This window comes from Bos indicus x Bos taurus, chromosome X (genome assembly GCF_003369695.1).
Source record: "Bos indicus x Bos taurus breed Angus x Brahman F1 hybrid chromosome X, Bos_hybrid_MaternalHap_v2.0, whole genome shotgun sequence".
NCBI lineage: Eukaryota > Metazoa > Chordata > Mammalia > Artiodactyla > Bovidae > Bos > Bos indicus x Bos taurus.
The window spans coordinates 126863047-126883866 of record NC_040105.1 but is presented as its reverse complement, the minus strand read 5'-3'; the positions used below and the strand labels follow the sequence as shown (position 1 = coordinate 126883866).

The following is a 20820-nucleotide window of genomic DNA, read 5'->3' as shown; positions in this document are numbered from 1 at the left end:
GCTCCACAGTCTCAGGACCTCAAAAGGCAAGGCACTGGCTGAAGCTTGCAAGGGCGTGGTGACTAAAGTTCTGCCTCTGACCTTCCATCCACACCAGCAGTGAGAGCCCTTAAGCCACTTCTGTAGTATATGCTTGCTTGCTACTCAAAGTGTGGTCTAGGGACCAGCAGCATTAGCATCACCTGGGAATTTCTGACTCTGAGGCCTCCATCACAGGCCTATTGAACCAGGACTTGCACTTTCATAATATGCCTGGTGATTCCATGCACATTAAAGTTTGAGAAGCACTACACCCTGGTAGCTTGAGGACCGAGAGGTTAACATAAGTGAACTGTATTTTAAGTGAGTTTAAGGCAAAACTAATACAATTATGTAAAGTTTAAAAATAAAATAAAATTTAAAGACTCACAATGATGTACAAAAGCCACAGAACTAGGGGTGGGAGATTCAAGGTTAGCAGCCAGTTTGCTTGATTTCCAGCTCAGGCATTTCTTCACGATTTTGGTCAGTTGCACCCTGTTCATGCTTTGTTTCTTGGACCAAGCTCCCGTCATATGTCTGCATCTAAATCTATGACCTGGGGGAACTTCCACAGTGGTCCAGTAGTTAAGACTTCACCTTCCAGGTCTTCCCTTGGGGTCCCAGTGGTTAAGATTCCACCTGCCAGTGCAGGGGACAGAGGTTCAATTTCTGGTACAGGAAGACCCCACATGCCAAGGGGGAACTAAGCCAGGGCGCCACAACTATTGAAGCCATCACTAGGGCCTCTGCTAGGAAACAAGTCACAGCAATGAGAAGCTCATAAAATTGAACCAAGAGAAGCCCTGGATCGCCGCAACTAGATAAAAGCCCACTGAAGCAAGGATGACCCATCACAGTCAAATAAATACATAAATAAAAAAAGGAACCTGTTAACTGATTCTGTGCTTCCGATTTCTATGCTAGTGGAGAAGAGCCATCTGCTGGTGGATTCCTTGAATTACATCAGAAGTCCCTTGGAGTATTGTGTTGCTAAGGTCTTCAGACAGAGACAGTCACCCTCGCACAATTTTGATATGGACAAAAGAAGAAAGAGAAGAGAGGTCTTGAGGCACAGGAAGGGAGTGGGAGTAGATATCACTGTGAAACTGTGGAGCCAAGTAGAACTCGAAGAGCTAGTGAATCAGTGCCTTCTGATGGTGTATTCCTTGAACTACATCTGAGAGCCATGGAGGTGTTGTGTCAACAAGGCTTTCAGCGACAGGGAGAGTCACTCCTGCACAGTCACGTTTGATAAGGGCAAGAGAAGAAAGAAAAGACAGGTCTCGGGGCACAGGAAGGGAGTGGGAGAGTAAATGTCAATGTGAGGCTGTAGAGCCAGGTAGAATTCAGGAAATGTAGTGGAGCAGCATCATCTGCTAGTGGATTTGTTGAACTAAATCAGAAAAGCCTGTGGGTACTGTGTTGTCAAGGCCTTCAGTCACAGGGACAGTGCCTCCTGCACACCCAGTCTTCAGAAGAGCAAGGTAAGAAAGAGAAGAGAGGTCTTGGGGTACAGGAAGAAAGTAGGGGGAGTATATCTCAATGTGAGACTGTAGATACTTATATAACTGGAAAACTTAGTGGGGCAGCGCCATCTGCATGTGGAATTCTTGAAGGACATCACAAAGCCTTGTGGGTGTTGTGTGTCCATGACCTTCAGGTACAGGAACAGCCATCCAGCACAGACAGTTGTGATATGGGCAAGATGAGAAAGAGAAAGTGGGTGGTCCTAAGATGGTGGAGGAAAAGGATAGGGAGACCACTTTCTCACCCCCAAATTCATCAAAAGATCATTTGAATGTTGAGCAACTTCCACAAAATAATTTCTGAACACTGGCAGAGGACACCAGGCACCCAGAAAAGCAGCCCAATGTATTCAAAAGGAGGTAGGACAAAATATATAAGATGAAAACAGACAAAAGATTTAGGGACAGAGACCCGTCCTGGAAAGGGAGTCGTGAAGGAGAAGTTTCCACACTGTAGAAAACCCTTTCATAGGTGTGTCTGTGGGGAATTTGGGGATCTCAGCGGGCAACATAACAGGACGGGGTGGGGGATGCCCTACAGAATATGCACCTCACCACAACTACAAGCAGAGATGAAGAAGCGGCACAGACACTCTCTTCCACCAGCAGCAGGTGGGGGCTGGACTGGGAGGTACAGGCTGCATCATCGGTCCTTACCGTAAGGACCGGGCCTGAATGCCCTGAGGACAATCTGAGGAAGCCAATGTGAGATAGCAACCTAAACCGTGGGATTGCTAGAGAGATGAAAACAAAGAAATAAACCTTTCCTGTGAAAGGCTCTAATGCCACACGATGACCCCTGGTGTGCTCACAGAACAAAGGATTGAGCGAATACCAAATGAGAGCAAGCCAGCTGCCATTTAGGGCCCTCCCTCCCCAGTGCCAGAGAGGCAGCTGTGCCACAGCCAGAGCCGGAAGGCAAGGGGCTGCGGCAATCTTGGCCCCAGAAACTGCATCTTCTATCAAACTGTGAGCAGGCTCCCAGTTGCTAATCATGTCTTCCTGGGATACTGGACAGTTCACATCTGCCAGGAGTGTCACGGCCTGAGATCAGCTCCCCAGAGGAGATACGTAGCACACCTGAGGCTGTCACAGTGCACCTAGGAAACCAAGTGGCCGGGACCGGTGCGGTGCACAAGATGCATGGCCCACCTGGGACAGTGCACTCACCAAGCGCCCAGTTACCTGAGTTGCTCAGACCTGGGAAAGGCACAAAACCCACAGCCCATCTGGGTCTGTGCCCCTGCAGAACACCCTAGAACCTGAGTGGCTTAGACCTGGGAAGTGCACAAAATGCAGGGCCCACTTGGGACAATGCCCTTGCAGAGCACCCTGGAGCCTGAGCAGGGTGGACCCAGGAAGGACACGCCGCCTTGGGCTGTGGCAAACCCAGTGTGGTCCATCCACTGCAAGCACTCCCCACACATGCCAGTGGTATTTGTTTGCAGTGCCCCTCCCTCCCCACAACACAACTAAACAAGTGAGCCTAAATAAGTGGCCACCTTCGCCCCCTTGTATCAGGGCAGAAATTAGACATGGAAGAGACTTGCAAACAGAGGAAGCCAAAATAAACAAAGAAGGGGGAACTACTATGGAAGTGACAGGTGCAACAGATTAAAACCCTGCAGTTAATGTTGAGACTGTGCACTTGAGAGGCACCTATACACCTTGAAAACAAGGTCTCAAGCCAGAGATGAGCCAGAATATATATAAGATATATATGCCAGATATACAAGCCAGAATAAGGGGTTATCTGACTGGTTCCAAATAGGAAAAGGAGTACGTCAAGGCTGTATATTGTCACCCTGCTTATTTAACTTATATGCAGAGTACATCATGAGAAGCACTGACTGGAAGAAGCACAAGCTGGAATCAAGATCGCCGGGAGAAATATCAATAACCTCAGATATGCAGATGACACCACTCTTAGATGGCAGAAAGTGAAGAGGAACTAAAAAGCCTCTTGATGAAAGTGAAAGAGGAGAGTGAAAAAGTTGGCTTAAAGCTCAACATTCAGAAAACGAAGATCATGGCATCTGGTCCCATCACTTCATGGGAAATAGATGGGGAAACAGTGCAAACAGGCTTAGACTTTATTTTTGGGGGCTCCAAAATCACTGCAGATGGTGACTGCAGCCATGAAATTAAAAGACACTTACTCCTTGGAAGGAAAGTTATGACCAACCTAGATAGCGTATTCAAAAGCAGAGACATTACTTCGCCAACAAAAGTTCATCTAGTCAAGGCTATGGTTTTTCCTGTGGTCATGTATGGATGTGAGAGTTGGACTGTGAAGAAGGCTGAGCGCCGAAGAATTGATGCTTTTGAACTGTGGTGTTGGAGAAGACTCTTGAGAGTCCCTTGGACTGCAAGGAGATCCAACCAGTCCATTCTGAAGGAGATCAGCCCTGGGATTTCTTTGGAAGGAATGATGCTAAAGCTGAAACTCCAGTACTTTGGCCACCTCATGTGAAGAGTTGACTCATTGGAAAAGACTCTGATGCTGGGAGGGATTGGGGGCAGGAGGAGAAGGGGACGACAGAGGATGAGATGGCTGGATGGCAGCACTGACTCGATGGATGTGAGTCTGAGTGAACTCCGGGAGTTGGTGATGGACAGGGAGGCCTGGCGTACTGCGATTCATGGGGTCGCAAAGAGTCGGACATGACTGAGCAACTGAACTGAACTGAACTGACACTGAACTGACCCCACACTGCCCACAAAAGGTCCAGAGAAATGCCTAGATGTATTTTTACTATGATCATTTTTTGATTTTTAAAAATTTTGGTTATTTCTCTTTTAACTTTCTTTTTTTTTAATTTTATTTTATTTTTAAACTTTACATAATTGTATTAGTTTTGCCAAATATCAAAATGAATCAACAACAGGTATACATGTGTTCCCCATCTTGAACCCTCCTCCCTCCTCCCTCCCCATACCATCCCTCTGGGTCATCCCAGTGCACTAGCCCCAAGCATCCAGTATCGTGCATCGAACCTGGACTGGCATCTCGTTTCATACATGATATTTTACATGTTTCAATGCCATTCTCCCAAATCTTCCCACCCTCTCCCTCTCCCACAGAGTCCATAAGACTGTTCTATACATCAGTGTCTCTTTTGCTGTCTCGTACACAGGGTTATTGTTACCCTCTTTCTAAATTCCATATATATGTGTTAGTATACTGTATTGGTGTTTTTCCTTCTGGCTTACTTCACTCTGTATAATAGGCTCCAGTTTCATCCACCTCATTAGAACTGATTCAAATGTATTCTTTTTAATGGCTGAGTAATACTCCATTGTGTATATGTACCACAGCTGTCTTATCCATTCATCTGCTGATGGACATCTAGGTTGCTTCCATGTCCTGGCTATTATAAACAGTGCTGCAATGAGCATTGGGGTACACATGTCTCTTGCCCTTCTGGTTTCCTCAGTGTGTATGCCCAGCAGTGGGATTGCTGGATCATAAGGCAGTTCTATTTCCAGTTTTTTAAGGAATCTCCACACTGTTGTCCACAGTGGCTGTACTAGTTTGCATTCCCACCAACAGTGTAAGAGGGTTCCCTTTTCTCCATACCCTCTCCATCGTTTATTATTTGTAGACTTTTGGATCGCAGCCATTTTGACTGGTGTGAAATGGTACCTCATAGTGGTTTTGATTTGAATTTCTCTGATAATGAGTGATGTTGAGCATCTTTTCATGTGTTTGTTAGCCATCTGTATGTCTCCCTTCTTTTTAAAAAAAAACCTATTTTTTAAAATCAATTCCATATGTATTTTTCATTTTTTGTGATTGATTTTGTTTTGTATTTTTTATATTGTGTTTTTGAGAGTCTAACTTCTATTCTAGGTTTTTAAACTTTGCTTTTTGATATTTGTTATCAATTTTGTACCTTTAAGAATCTAATCTTATCTAGATGCCCATCAGCAGATGAATGGATAAGAAAGCTGTGGTACATATACACAATGGAGTATTACTCAGCCATTAAAAAGAATACATTTGAATCAGTTCTAATGAGATGGATGAAACTGGAACCTATTATACAGAGTGAAGTAAGCCAGAAAGAAAAACACCAATACAGTATACTAACGCATATATATGGAATTTAGAAAGAGGGTAACAATAACCCTGTGTACGAGACAGCAAAAGAGACACTGATGTATAGATCAGTCTTATGGACTCTGTGGGAGAGGGAGAGGGTGGGGAGATTTGGGAGAATGGCATTGAAACATGTATAATATCATGTATGAAACGAGTTGCCAGTCCAGGTTCGATGCACGATACTGGATGCTTGGGGCTGGTGCACTGGGACGACCCAGAGGGAGGGTATGGGGAGGGAGGAGGGAGGAGGGTTCATGATGGGGAACACAGGTATACCTGTGGCGGATTCATTTCGATATTTGGCAAAACTAATACAATAATGTAAAGTTAAAAAAAAAAAAAGAATCTAATCTTCAGTATCCATTTTCACTTAGGGATATGATTACTGGCTTGATTGCTCTCTCCACTTTTGATTCTCCCTTTTCTCCTCATGATCACTTCTATCTCCCTCCTCCCTCTTCTCTTCTCTATATAACTCTGTGAATCTCTCTGGGTATTCCTGGCTGTGGAGAGTTGTTTCACCATTAACCTAGGGGTTTCATCTTCTGTGCTGTATGGATAGAGAAGTCTGGAGGCCACTGTAAGAGGAGGACCAAAACCCAGAGGCAGGAGGCCCAACTCCAGAACTTTAGAATGTCAGAGAACTGACTCCAGGGAACATTAATAAACAAGAGCTCACCCAAAAGTCTCCATACCTACACTGCAACGAAGCCCCACTCAAGAGCCAACAAGTTCCAGTGCAAGACACACCAGGTTAATTCTCCAGCAGAACAGGAACATGACCCAAAACATACCAAACCCATAGACACCCCCAAACTCACTACTGGACACTTCATTGCATTCCAGAGAGAAGAGATCCAACTCCACTCACCAGAACACAGACAGAAGTTCCCCCAACCAGGAAACCTTGAAAAGCCACTGGTCCAACCCTACCCACAGGGAGCAGACTCCACAATTAAGAGGGACCACGAACTTCCAGCCTGCAAAAAGGGCACCCCAAACACAGCAATCTAAACAAAATGAAAAGGCAGAGAAATATTCAGCAAGTGAAATAACATGATAAAAACCCACCAAACCAAACAAACGAGGAGGAGATATGGAATCTACCTGAAAAAGAATTCAGAATAATGATAGTACAGATTGTCCAAAATCTTGAAAACAAAATGGAGTTACAGATAAATAGACTAGAGACAAGGATTGAGACAATGCAATAAATGTTTAACAAGGACCTAGAAAAAATAAAGAAGAGCCATTCAATAATGAACAATGCAATAACTGAGATTAATAACACTCTGTAGGGAACCAACAGTAGAATAACTGAGGCAGAAGAGAGGGTAAGTGAGGTGGAAATACAATGGTGGAAAGAAATGAAAAAGAGAGGAAAAAAGAAAAAGGAATGAAAAAAAATGAAGACAACCTCAGAGGCCTCTGGGACAACGTTAAATACCCCAATTTTTGAATCATAGGTGTCCCAGAAGAAGAAGAAAAAAAGAAAGGGCATGAGAAAATACTTGAGGAGATAATAGTTGAAAACTTTCCTAAAATGGTGAAGGAAATAGCCACCCAAGTCCAGAAACCCAGAGAGTCCCAAACAGGAGAAACCCAAGGCAAAACACCACAAGACACATCACATATTAATCACACTAACAAAGATCAAACACAAAGAGCAAATATTAAAAGCAGCAAGGTAAAAGCAAAAAATAACACATGAGGGAATCCCTATAAGTATAATAGTTGATCTTTCAATAGAAACACTTCAGGCCAGAAGGGAACAGCAGGACATAAAGCGATGAAGGAGAAAAACCTACAACCAAGATTACTCTACCCAGCAAGGGTCTTGTTCAGATATGAAGGATAAATCAAAAGCTTTCAGTTCAGTTCAGTTGCTCAGTCATGTCTGACTCTTTGTGACCCCATGGACTGCAGCACGTCAGGCCTCCCTGTCCATCACCAACTCCCGGAGTTTACTCAAACTCATGTCCATTGACTTCGTGATGCCATCCAACCATCTCATCCTCTGTCATCCCCTTCTTCTCTCACCTTCAATCTTTCCCAGCTTCAGGGTCTTTTCAAACGAGTCAGCTCTTCACATCAGGTGGCCAAAGGATTGGAGTCTCAGCTTCAACATCTATCCTTCCAATAAACATTCAGGACTGATTTCCTTTAGGACGGACTGGTTGGATCTTCTTACAATTCAAGGGACTCTCAAGAGTCTTCTCCAACACCACAGTTCAAAAGCATCAATTCTTCAGTGCTCAGCTTTCTTTACAGTCCAACTCTCACATCCATACATGACTACTGGAAAACCCATAGCCTTAACTAGATGGAACTTTGTTGGCAAAGTAATGTCTCTGCTTTTTAATATGCTATCTAGGTTGGTCATAACCTTCCTTCCAAGGAGTAAGTGTCTTTATTTCATTGCTGCAGTCATCATCTGCAGTGATTTTGGAGCCCCAAAAAATAAAGTCTGACACTGTTTCCACTGTTTCTCCATCTATTTCCCATGAAGTGATGGGACCAGATGCCATGATCTTCATTTTCTGAATGTTGAGCTTTAAGCCAACTTTTTCACTCTCCACTTTCACTTTCATCAAGAAGCTCTTTAGTTCCTCTTCACTTTCTGCCATAAGGGTGGTGTCATCTGCATATCTGAAGTTATTGATATTTCTGCCAGCAATCTTGTTTCCAGCTTGTGCTTCATCCAGCCCAATATTTCTCATGATGTACTCTGCATAGAAGTTAAATAAGCATGGTGACAATGTATAGCCCTGACGTACTCCTTTTCCTATTTGGAACCAGTCTGTTGTTCCATGTCCAGTTCTAACTGTTGCTTCCTGACCTCCATACAGATTTCTCAAGAGGCAGGTTAGGTGCTCTGGTATTCTCATCTCTTTCAGAATTTTTCCACAGTTTATTGTGATCCACACAGTAAAAGGCTTTGGCATAGTCAATAAAGCAGAAATAGATGTTTTTCTGGAACTCTCTTGCTTTTTCCATGATCCAGTGGATGTTGGCAATTTGATCTCTGGTTCCTCTGCCTTTTCTAAAACCAGCTTGAACATCTGGAAGTTCACGGTTCACGTATTGCTGAAACCTGGCTTGGAGAATTTTGAGCATTACTTTACTAGCATGTGAGATGAGTGCAATTGTGCGGTAGTTTGAGCATTCTTTGGCATTGCCTTTCTTTGGGATTGGAATGAAAACTGACCTTTTCCAGTCCTGTGGCCACTGCTGAGTTTTCCAAATTTGCTGGCATATTGAGTGCCAGCACTTTCACAGCATCATCTTTCAGGATTTGAAATAGCTCAACTGGAATTCCATCACCTCCACTAGCTTTGTTTGTAGTGATGCTTTCTAAGGCCCACTTGACTTCACATTCCAGGATGTCTGGCTCTAGGTGAGTGATCACACCATCATGATTATCTCGGTCATGAAGATCTTTTTTGTACAGTTCTTCTGTGTATTATTGCTTTTTCATCAAAGGCTTTACAGACAAGCAAAACCTGAGAATTTAGTACCAACAAACCAGCTCTTCAACAAATGCTAAAGGATCTTCTCTAGACAGGAAACACAGAAAAGGTTTACAAGATCGAACCCAAAACAACAAAGTAAATGGTAATTGGATCATATTTTTCAATAATTACCTTAAATGTAAATGGTTAAATGCACCAACCAAAAGACAAAGACTGGCCGAAAGGATACAAAAACAAGACCCCTATATATGCTGTCTACAAGAGACCCACCTCAAACCTAGGGACACATACATGCTGAAAGTGAGGAGCTGGAAAAGGATATTTCATGCAAATGGAGACCAAAAGAAAGCAGGAGTAGCAATACTCATATCAGATAACACAGACTTTGAAATAAAGACCATGATAAGAGACAAAGAGGGACATAACATAATGATCAAGGGATCAATCCAAGAATTAGATATAACAATTATAAACACATATGCAGCCAACATAGGAGTACCTCAACATGTAAGACAAATGGTAATAAGTATGAAAGGGGAAATTAACAGTAACACAATAACAGTAAGAGATTTTAATACCCCCCTCACACCTATGGATAGATCAACCAAACAGAAAATTAGCCAGGAAACATTAGCTTTAAATGATTCAATGGACCAGTTAGACCTAATTGATATCTACAGGGCACTTAACCCCAAAACAATGGATTTCACCTTTTTCTCAAGTGCACACGGAACATTCTCCAGGATAGATTACATATTGGGCCACAAATCTAGCTTTGGTAAATTTTAAAAAATTGAAATCATTTCAAGCATCTTTTCTGATCACAGTGCAGTAAGATTAGATGTCAACTACAGGGGAAAAAAAACTATTAAAAATACAAACATATGGAGGCTAAACAACACACTTCAGAATAACCAACAGATCACAGAAGAAATCAAAAAGGAAATCAAAATATACACAGAAACAAATGAAAATGAAAACTCAACAATCCAAAACCTATGGGATTCAGTAAAAGCAGTGCTAAGAGGGAGGTTCATAGCAATACACACCTACCTCAAGAATGAAGAGAAACATCGAATAAACAACCTAACTTTACATGTAAAGCAACTAGAAAAAGAAGAAAAGAAAGACCCCAAAGCTAGTAAACGGAAAGAAATCATAAATAAGAGCAGAAATAAATGAAAAAGAAATGAAGGAGACTATAGCAAAAATCAACAAAACTAAAAGCTGGTTATTTAAGAAGATAGATAAAATAGACAAACAGTCAGACTCATCAAGAAAAAAAGGGAGAAGAATCAAATCAATAAAATTAGAAATGAAAATGGAGAAATCACAACAGACAACAGAGAAATACAAAAGATCATAAGAGACTACCATTAACAATTATATGCCAGTAAAATGGACAACTTGGAAAAAATGGAATTCTTAGGAAAGTATAACCTTTAAAAACTGAATCAGGAAGAAATAGAAAATCTTAACAGACCCATCACGAGCACAGAAATCAGAACTGTAATAAAAAATCTTCAACAAACAAAAGCCCAGGAACAGACAGCTTCACAGGTGAATTCTATCAAAAATTTAGAGAAGCGCTAACACCTATCCTACTCAAACTCTTCCAGAAAATTGCAGAGGAAGGTAAACTGCCAAACTCATTCTATGAGGCCACCATCACCCTAATACCAAAACCAGACAAAGATGCCACAGAAAATAAAACCACAGGACAATATCACTGATGAACATAGATGCAAAAATTCTCAACAAAATTCTAGCAAACAGAATCCAACAACATAATAAAAAGATCATACATCATGACCAAGCGGGTTTTATCCCAGGAATGCAAGTGTTCTTCAATATTTACAAATCAATCAATGTGATACACCATATTAACAAATTGAAAGAGAAAACCATATGATTATCTCAATAGTTGCCAAGAAAGCCTTTGACAAAATTTAACACCCATTTATGATAAAAACTCTCCAGAAAGCAGGCATAGAAGGAACATAACTCAACATAATAAAAGCCATATATGACAAACCCACAGCAAACATTATCCTCAATGGTGAAAGATTGAAAGCATTTCCTCTAAAATCAGGAATAAGACAAGGGTACCCACTCTCACCACTACTATTCAACATAGTTTTAGAAGTCCTAGCCACAGCAATCAGAGAAGAAAAAGAAATAAAAGGAGATTTGGGAGACTGGCATTGAAACATGTATAATATCATGTATGAAACGAGTCGCCAGTCCAGGTTCGATGCACGATACTGGATGCTTGGGGCTGGTGCACTGGGACAACCCAGAGGGAGGGTATGGGGAGGGAGGAGGGAGGAGGGTTCAGGATGGGGAACACAGGTATACCTGTGGCGGATTCATTTCGATATTTGGCAAAACTAATACAATATTGTAAAGTTTAAAAATAAAATAAAATTTAAAAAAAGAAATAAAAGGAATCCAGATTGGAAAAGAAGAAGTAAAACTCTCACCGCTTGCAGATGACATGATCCTCTACATTGAAAACTCTAAAGACACCATCAGAAAATTACTGGAGCTAATCAATGAATATAGTAAAGTTGCAGGATATAAAATTAATACACAGAAATTCCTTGCATTCCTATACACTAGCAAAGGAAAAAACAGAAAGAGAAATTAAGGAAATAATCCCATTCACCAGTGCAACAAAAAGAATAAAATACTTAGGAATAAATTTACGTAAAGAAACAAAAGACCTATATATAGAAAATTATAAAACACTGGTGAAAAAATCAAAGATGACACAAATAGATGGACAAACATACTATGTTTGTGGATTGGAATAATCCATATAGTGAAAATGAGTACCCCCAAAGGAATCTATAGATTCAACACAATCCCTATCAAGCTACCAATGGTATTTTTTACAGAACTGGAACAAATAATTTCACAATTTGTATGGTAACAGATAAAACCTCGAATAACCAAAGCAATCTTGAGAAAGAAGAATGGAACTGGATAAATCAACCTTCCTCACTTCAGACTATGCCAGAAAGCCACAGTCATCAAGACAGTATGGTACTGGGACAAAGTCAGAAATATAGATCAATGGAACAAAATAGAAAGCACAGAGATAAATCCACATATCTATGGACACCTTATCTTTGACAAAGGAGGCAAAAATATACAATGGAGAAAGATAATCTCTTTAATAAGTGATACTGGGAGAACTGGTCAATCAAGTGTAAAAGAATGAAACTAAAACACTTTCTAACACCATACACAAAAATAAACTCAAAATGTCTGTTTCTCCATTGCTGCCCTGCAAATAAATTCTTAAGTATCATTTTTCTATATTCTGCATATATGCATTAGTATATGATATTTATATTTCTCTTACTGACTTACTTCACTCTGTATAATAGGCTCTAGGTTCATCCACCTCATTAGAACTGACTAAAATGCATTTTTTAAAAATTTTGTTGTTTTCTGTCAAACCTCAACATGAATCAGCCATAGGTATACATATATCTCATCCATTTTGAACCTCCCTCCCATCTCCGTCCCCATTCCATCCCTCTAGGTTGATACAGAGCCCCTGTTTGAGTTTCCTGAGCCATACAGCAAATTCCCGTTGACTATCTATTTTACACATGGTAAGGTAAGTTTCCATGTTACTCTTTCCATTCATCTCACCCTCTCCTCCCCTCCCCCCACGTCCATAAGTCTATTCTCTATGTCTGTTTTTCCACTGCAGCCCCGTAAATAAATTCTTCAGAACCATTTTTCTAGATTCCATATATGTGTGTTAGAATACAATATTTATCTTTCTCTTTCTGAATCACTTCACCCTGTATAATAGGTTCTAGGTTCATCCACCTTATCAGAACTGACTCAAATGTGTTCCTTTTTATGGCTGAGTAATATTCCACTGTGTATATGTACCACAACTTCTTTATCTATTCATCTGTCGATGGACATCTACATTGCTTCTATGTTCTGGCTATTGCAAATAGTGCTGCAATGAACAATGGGATACATGTGTAATAGACTTATGGACATGGGGAGAGGAGAGGAGAAGGTGATGTGTATGGAGAGAGTAACGTGGAAACTTACATTACCATATGTAAAATAGATACCCAATGGGAATTTGCTGTATGGCTCAGGAAACTGAAACAGGGACTCTGTATAAACCTAGAGGGGTGGGATGGGGAGGGAGATGGGAGGGAGGTTCAAAATGGAGGGCGTATATATATACCTATGGCTGATTCATGTTGAGGTATGACAGAAAACAAAATTCTATAAAGCAATTATCTTTCAATTAAAAAATAAAGAAATTTTAAAAATAAATAAATTAAAAAACAAAGAAAAAAGTTTTGTTAAGAGGATGGTTTCATATATTGTGTGCTTTTTACGACAATAAAAAAGCACTAACTTTAAAAAAAAATTAAATAAATAAATAAACTCAAAATGGATTAAATATCTAAATGTAAGACCAGAAACTATAAAACTCTTAGAGGAAAACATAGGCAGGACACTTTCTGACATAAATCACAGCATAATCCTCTATGGTCCACCTCCCAGAGTAATGGAAATAAAAACAAAAATAAACCAATGGGATCTAATCAAACTTAAAAGCTTTTGCACAATGAAGGAAACTATAAGAAAGATGAAAAGGCAACCTTCAGAATGGGAGAAAATAATAGCAAATGAAACAACTGACAAAGAATTAATCTCCAAAATATACAAGCAGCTCATGCAGCTCAATACCAGAAAAACGAACATCCCAATCAAAAAGTGGGCCAAAGAACTAAACAGACATTTCTCCAAAGAAGACATACAGATGGCTAATAAACACATGAAAAAAGATGCTCTACCTCACTCATTATCAGAGAAATGCAAATCAAAACCACACTGAGGTACCATATCACACTGGTCAGAATGGCTGCCATCAAAAAATTTACAAACAATAAATGCTGGAGAGGGTGTGGAGAAAGTGTAACCCTCTTACACTGTTGGTGGGAATGCAAACTGGTACAGCCACTATGGAGAACAGTGTGGAGATTCCTTTAAAAACTGGAAATAGGACTGCCATATGACCCAGCAATCCCACTGCTGGGCATACACACCAAGGAAACCAGAATTGAAAGAGACACATGTTCCCCAATGTTCATTGCAGCACTGTTTACAATAGCTCGGACATGGGAGCAATTTAGATGTCCATTGGCAGATGAATGGATAAGAAAATTTTGGTCCATATACACAACGGAATATTACTCAGCTATAAAAAAAGAATGCATTTGAGTCAGTTCTAATGAGGTGGATCAAACTGGAGCCTATTATAAAGAGAGAAGTCAGAGAGAGAAACACTAATACAATATATTGATGCATAATTGGAATTTAGAAAGACGGTAACGATGATCCCATATGCAGGGCAGCTTCGAGAGGGACACAGATGTAAAGAACAGACTTTTGGACTATGGAAGAAGGCAAGGGTGAGATGCTTTGAGAGCATAGCATTGAAAAATGTATATTACCATATGTAAAATGGATGACCAGTGCAAGTTCACTGCATGAAGCCGGGCACTCCAAGCCAGTGCTGTGGGATGGCCCAGAGGGATGGGATGGGAAGGGAGGAGGGAAGGGGGTTCAGGATGGGGGTACACATCTGTACATGTGACTGATTCATGTCGATGTATGCAAAAACCACCATATTGTAAAGCAATTAAAATTAATTAAATTTAAAATCCAATTAAATTAATCGATTAACAAAAAAAGAATTTTTTGATGTGGACCATAGTCTTTTTTTAATTTTTAAAGACTTTTTTGAATTTGTTACAATATTGCTTCTGTTTTATGTTTGGGATTTTTGGCTGCAAGGCATGTGAAATCTTAGCTCTCTGACTGGGGATCGAATCCACATCTCCTGCATTGGAAGGCAAAGTCTTAACCACTGGATCACCAGAGACCTGCCTAAATGTTATTTAAAACCAGTGCTATCCATAGAAAAGGGGGAAGATGGGAGCCATGCACCTAGTGGGGAGTGGGGACCGTGCTCTGCAAGTCTCCCCCTGCAATGGTGTGGTAGGCATGTGGTTGGAGTCCTGAAGGCACAGACCAACAATCAAAGTAATATATACATCAGTATTACTCTACATCTTTACCTCTGATACACTGTTGTCCATTCTTGCTTTGCAGACATTGTTGAGATCACAAACCATGTCCATCCATGAGTCTCCATTATCTGAGTCGGAAATGAAACAGAGCAGTACCCTATGGTCCTTCTCCCCATGTATTCCACCTGCCTTTTGTCTGTGAAACAACTTTAGCCAAAGAATAAGTTTAATCAGAGAGGTGAGAAAATACAGAAGCAAAGAAAAACAGTCAAACAGGACAGAGCAATAGCAGTTTGTCAGTAAGCAAAGTCAAGGATCTTTAGTTCCTTCTCAAGGGCTATAGATAATATTCTGAGCCATATCCTGTGAACTGTCTTGTAGCTACTGGAACTCCCAGGAGGTGGAAGAAATTAACTACATGATGACCATACTGTAGCCACAGCATGTGCGTGCAAAGTCCCTTCAGTCATGTCCGACTCTTTGCGACACTATGGACTGTAGCCCGCCAGGCTCCTCTGTCCATGGGATTCTCCAGGCAAGAATACTGGAGTGGTTTGCCGCACCCTCCTCCATGGGTTCATAACAAGCTGCCACAGGTCTGAGAACTGGCCTCAAGGAAATGGGAACAAATCGACCCGGGAACTGAAGATTGTGTGCTAAGTCATTTCAGTCGTGTCCAACTCTTTGTGACACTATGGACTGTAGCCCACCAGGCTCCTCTGTCCATGGGATTCTCCAGGCAAGAATACTGGAGTGAGAACTCATTCCCTTCTCCAGGGGATCTTCCCCACCCAGGGATCGAACCAGCATCTTTTACATCTCCTGCATTGTCAGGTGGGTTCTTCACCACTAGAGTCACCTGGGAAGCATGGAACTAAAGATTAATTATACTTAAAACAATCAAGATGATGCTGGTCAGACCACTGCACGGCCAATTTCAAGATGATCATCAGAGCTGACTGTGCTGTTTCTGCATGTAGCTCCCTCTCTCCATCTATAAAAGCTCTTGCCCAGTGGTTGTCAGTGGGGGAAAGTCGGCCTTTGGACAGACAGATATCCACCCTCCCCCCACTCCCACCTCCCCCACTCGCCTATCTCCCCACCTCCCACCTCCCATTGATAGCATCCAAAGTAAAGCAAACTTCCCTTTCTACCCACCTGTCCTTTTTATTGGTTTTTGAGCAGCGAGCAGCCAGACCCCCCAAGTTTTGGTAATAGAAGGACCTTTGGCTCACTCTCACTAAATCTAATCTTCAAGCCTGAGTTTCCTCAGCCACAAGATGGGAACCATACTTTGCCATCACTGATGTCCTGAGGATCAAGTGTGATTATCTTTGTAAAGTGCTCAGCACACAGGAGATGCTCAAGGGATTAGTACACCATATGCTTATTTTGGAGCAGAACATTCTGGGGCTTGTTTTAGCATTTCTTCCTCCCTGATTGTCTTCCCATCCCTCATCCCTCTCCCCACTTCCTTCCAAGCTTTCTGGACTTATTTGTCATTTCCTTTCATTGTTTTTCTTTCCCAGAACAGCAAATTTCCTCAGAGATTACATGGGCTTCTCTTTGGAAATCACATGTCTTTAGTCCTGCTGTGAAGCAAGAGGCAGCCCAGGACTCCAGGCTGTTCCTTGCTGGGAGCAACATTCTGCTCTGGTCCACTCAGATACCTCATGTAGAGGCTGACATGGCTTCACATCTGCACCTGTGAGTCACGTCGGGTGTGAACTCTGTGCAGGCCAGAGGGTGCCTGTTACCTGGCAGTGCCAGAAAGGTCTCTACTCTTTCTCTTTCTATATAAAAGTTACTTCTTTTCCAGGCAGTGATTAATTAGTTGAAGATCAGGTGAAGATTTTTGCCAATTTGGGGCAAAGCCATTGACTTCAACTCTATGGATTATCTATGTAGAATGCAATTTTGCTAGTACTTGAAAAAGCAGAACATACAAAAAGGCTGGATGTGTTCAATTTTTATTCTTTTTGAAACCACTTGTCTAACTATAGATGAAATATGTGCTTATGTGAAAGGTCTAGAGATTTCGGAAGTGTATTAATGACATTTCAAATCACCAAAAAATCCATCCACCTAGAATTACACCCACTGTTAGCATTTTAGTGTATTTCTTGTTAGGTTTTCCTAACTCCCTGACTAGACAAAGAAGAAGGTCTAGTTGTCTCTGCTGTACTATTGTATAAAGTGGCACAGACTAGCCTGGGAACTGCTAGATTTCCAAAGAGCAGAGCTGTGAGCTTCTGCTGGAGCTTTCCTTCCAGTCCAACCTGGCTTGTATTCTTCTCCATATGATGACAGTGACTGATGTCTGGGCAACAACTTCACTAAAGGAGACAGGTAAGACATGTCAGCTGGAAGCACGGTGGGAAAGGAGTAGTGAGAGAAGCAGGACTATTCATACTGCACAAAGGACTCTGTGCAGCCTCCCACTCAGACCGTAGCTTTTTTCCTTGTCTAAATGTACTGTGTACACAACAGACCCAATTTATCGTTTTAACTGTTGGCTGCTGAGTGTCTGCCTCTCTCAGGATCCTTGTAAAGTCAGGATTTGTGTATGTGTGAACAACAGAAAGTGAAAGTGAAAGTCACTGAGTTGTATCTGACTCTTTGCGACCCCATGGAATAGTCCATGACTATTAGTCCTAGTCTATCCAGGCCAGAATACTGGAGTGGGTAGCCGTTCCCGTTTCCAGGGATCTTCCCTACCCAGGGATCGAACCCAGGTCTCCCACGTTACAAGTAGATTCTTTACCACCTGAGTCACCAGGGAAGCCCAAGAATACTGGAGTGGGTAGCCTTTCCCTTCTCCAGGGGATCTTCCAAACCCAGGAATCGAACTGGGGTCTCCTGCATTGCAGGTGGAGGGAGAGGCCTTAATTGGAAAAAAAAATTACAGATAGGGAAAATGTACCTTACCCTACTCTCACCCCGTTGGAAACTTCATGCCTCTCCTTCCCAACTTGAATGCCATCTTCAGTCCTCCCAGGGACTGTGTTGTTTCTCTGGAGCCTAAATTCTGTCCACAGATGGGAGTCATTAGCCACTGAAAACAATGTAACTGTGTGTCTACTTTCCTAAAAGAAGGGTTCTTGTTAAATCCAGCCAATAGAGGAACACAGGCGGCAACAGTCATTTTGAAAGAGGCACCAGTTTGCTGGCACTAACCACTGTGATGGTGCTATTGGTGGGGGTGGAGGTGATGATCCTAAGAAAATGATGACTTAAAGCTTACTAGGACCAAGATCTGTGCTCAGCTTTTTTCATCTATCTCATTTAATCTTCTCAAACATCCTATAAGTACTATTAATACTTCTATCTCCATCTCTATAGATGGATTGATTATTCCAGCATTCGTGATCATATTTGAAGTCACAGCTTATTGCTGACATTTGCCTGCTTGTCACACACTGAATCTTACACTTCTCCAGCAGTCACCCTCTTGTTCATAGCCCCACAATGAACCTAGAAATCATTCCAGTAGCCATCTTCATGCTCATTACATTACACTGAACCTTCACCTGATCCTAGTTTTCACTGTCATGTTGGTTATTTCACATTGAATCTTAACCTTATTTCAGTAACCTTATTTCAGCATGCTTTTTGTCTCACACTGAACATTATCCTTACACAAGTGGTCAACGTCATGTTTACTGTCCACATTGACCAGTGACTGTATTCCAGGAGCCATCACTCTTCTTGTTAGCCTGTTGTTTAGGACACTGAACTTACATTTTCCAGCTGGCAGCATCATGCTGGTTGTCTTACACTGAAACTTGACCTTATTGCAGTGGGAATCTAGTCTCATACTGCAGTATACTCCTTTGAAGTTGTCATATTCATGCTGCAGACACGACACAAAGAGTTTAACTTATTTAGTTCTTCTGTAGCTGGAATTGAAGGATAAGCTTGAAGTTGCATGAAGAAGGGTGGTGTAGTTTCTCTATTTCATGCTTTTGAAGTCTCTAGAAGCATCCATTCTGGGTCAGTTTATGTAGGAGTCAGAGAAATGAATAATTGCCTTCTATCAGCATTCATCATCTTGTGGCCATATATATGCTAAAATGTAAGCTTAATCCAGTGGTCATCTTCATGCTTCCTTTTTTTTTAATTGAAGCATAGATAATTTACAATGCTATTTTCAAAGGGAGTGTGAAGAAGCAAGAAGTTTAAGGGCTATAAAGTGTGGTGTGAAGTACAGAATATTATCCATCCTGCACAGTCTTCTTGTAAGCAGCTCTTTTGCCCCTTTTCTGTCACCCCGCAGAACTTAATTAGAAAAATGAGATCACTGGGTAACATTTAACCTAACTCCTGACTTATGCTCTACTGAATGTACACAATGCCTTCCCTAATTTGGTGAGTCCCTTCCCGGATTATAAGGAGTAAGAATGAAGAATTAAATAGTTGAGGAATGACTGACTTTCTACCCCTAGTATCCCCCTTTGCAAATTTGCAGATGGACCATGTGGGCAAGATAGCATTCAAAGGAAGAGCATGAATCAGCAGATCCGCACACAACAGAAAAAAGACAGAATCCAGTCCCCCTACCCTGATGATTAACCGAGATTGTTTCCCCTTTATCCCTTTAAAAGTTTTCATGTCCAAGCTGAATCTGGAGTTGATTTTGGAGTATGAATCCACCCTCACTCTGGGTAGCTGGTTTCCTGATGAAAGCAACTTTTCCTTTCCAACCAACACTTGTCTCTCAAATATTGACTTTTTGAGCGATGAGCAGCCAAACCTGAGTTTGATAACACTCCTTTTAGTACTAAGCACTTCAAAATGAAGGCCACGTTGAAAGGTGACGATAGCAGTAGGAGTATGCAAGAGAGAGAAGACCATGGACAGACTCATCATCATCATGTTGAAAGAAAACTCTCAGTGCAGCAGGAAGTTGTTGCATACAATCCACGCAGACTACTAACATTGTTTATTTGTAATCAACTTCTAAGGGAATTCTTCAGTGACTCAGGAGTTATATATCTTTTGAATGTAAAGTGGTTCTCTAATATATAAATCAGGTTTCCAGGTACTCCTTGGAGATAAAATATTGTTTTTGTATCATGTTGGGGATTGTAATGGATTTCACTCACTCAGACGAAGGATATGTAATACTTTAATACCTGTTAATCCTTAAAAAATGTGAACTTAGGTCATGCTAGACCTCTGAGAAGTCCTGTCTGACAATGCAATCTGGAAAAGGCTAGATAGAGACTAACTTATACATCACTCCTCGATACCAGTAGTTAAAATTCCAGAATTAGGGGATTCAGTAAACTGATTATTAATCCTGAGGAAAGACTAGGAGACGAGTTGTCTTCTCATCTGTTCCATATTTGTTACAGAAGACTAGAAAAGAATGAGGAGAATCCGGATTCTCTAGGGTCTAAGGACACTTTGCAAATTTTATTAAATGTGCCTTTAAAAAAACCTAAATGAACTTTAAAAGTAGAAATAAAGTGAACCTCATTTTCTAATCACAGTGCAGGAAAACCAAAAATTAAGAGGAAAATGGCAATGCTGTACAGTTCTTGGGTCAAAGAGAAATTATAATGAAAACTGTGATAACTTTGAAATCATCAATAATAACATGGTGA

The 20820-nt window shown here is 41.2% G+C and overlaps 1 protein-coding gene across 1 annotated transcript in view; it reads right to left on the bottom strand.

The window, feature by feature from the left end:
* The window catches only part of ZNF449 (zinc finger protein 449), a 37926-nt gene that overhangs the window by 2383 nt on the left and 14723 nt on the right, over nucleotides 1-20820 (bottom strand). The gene's annotated exons all lie outside the window — the stretch shown is intronic.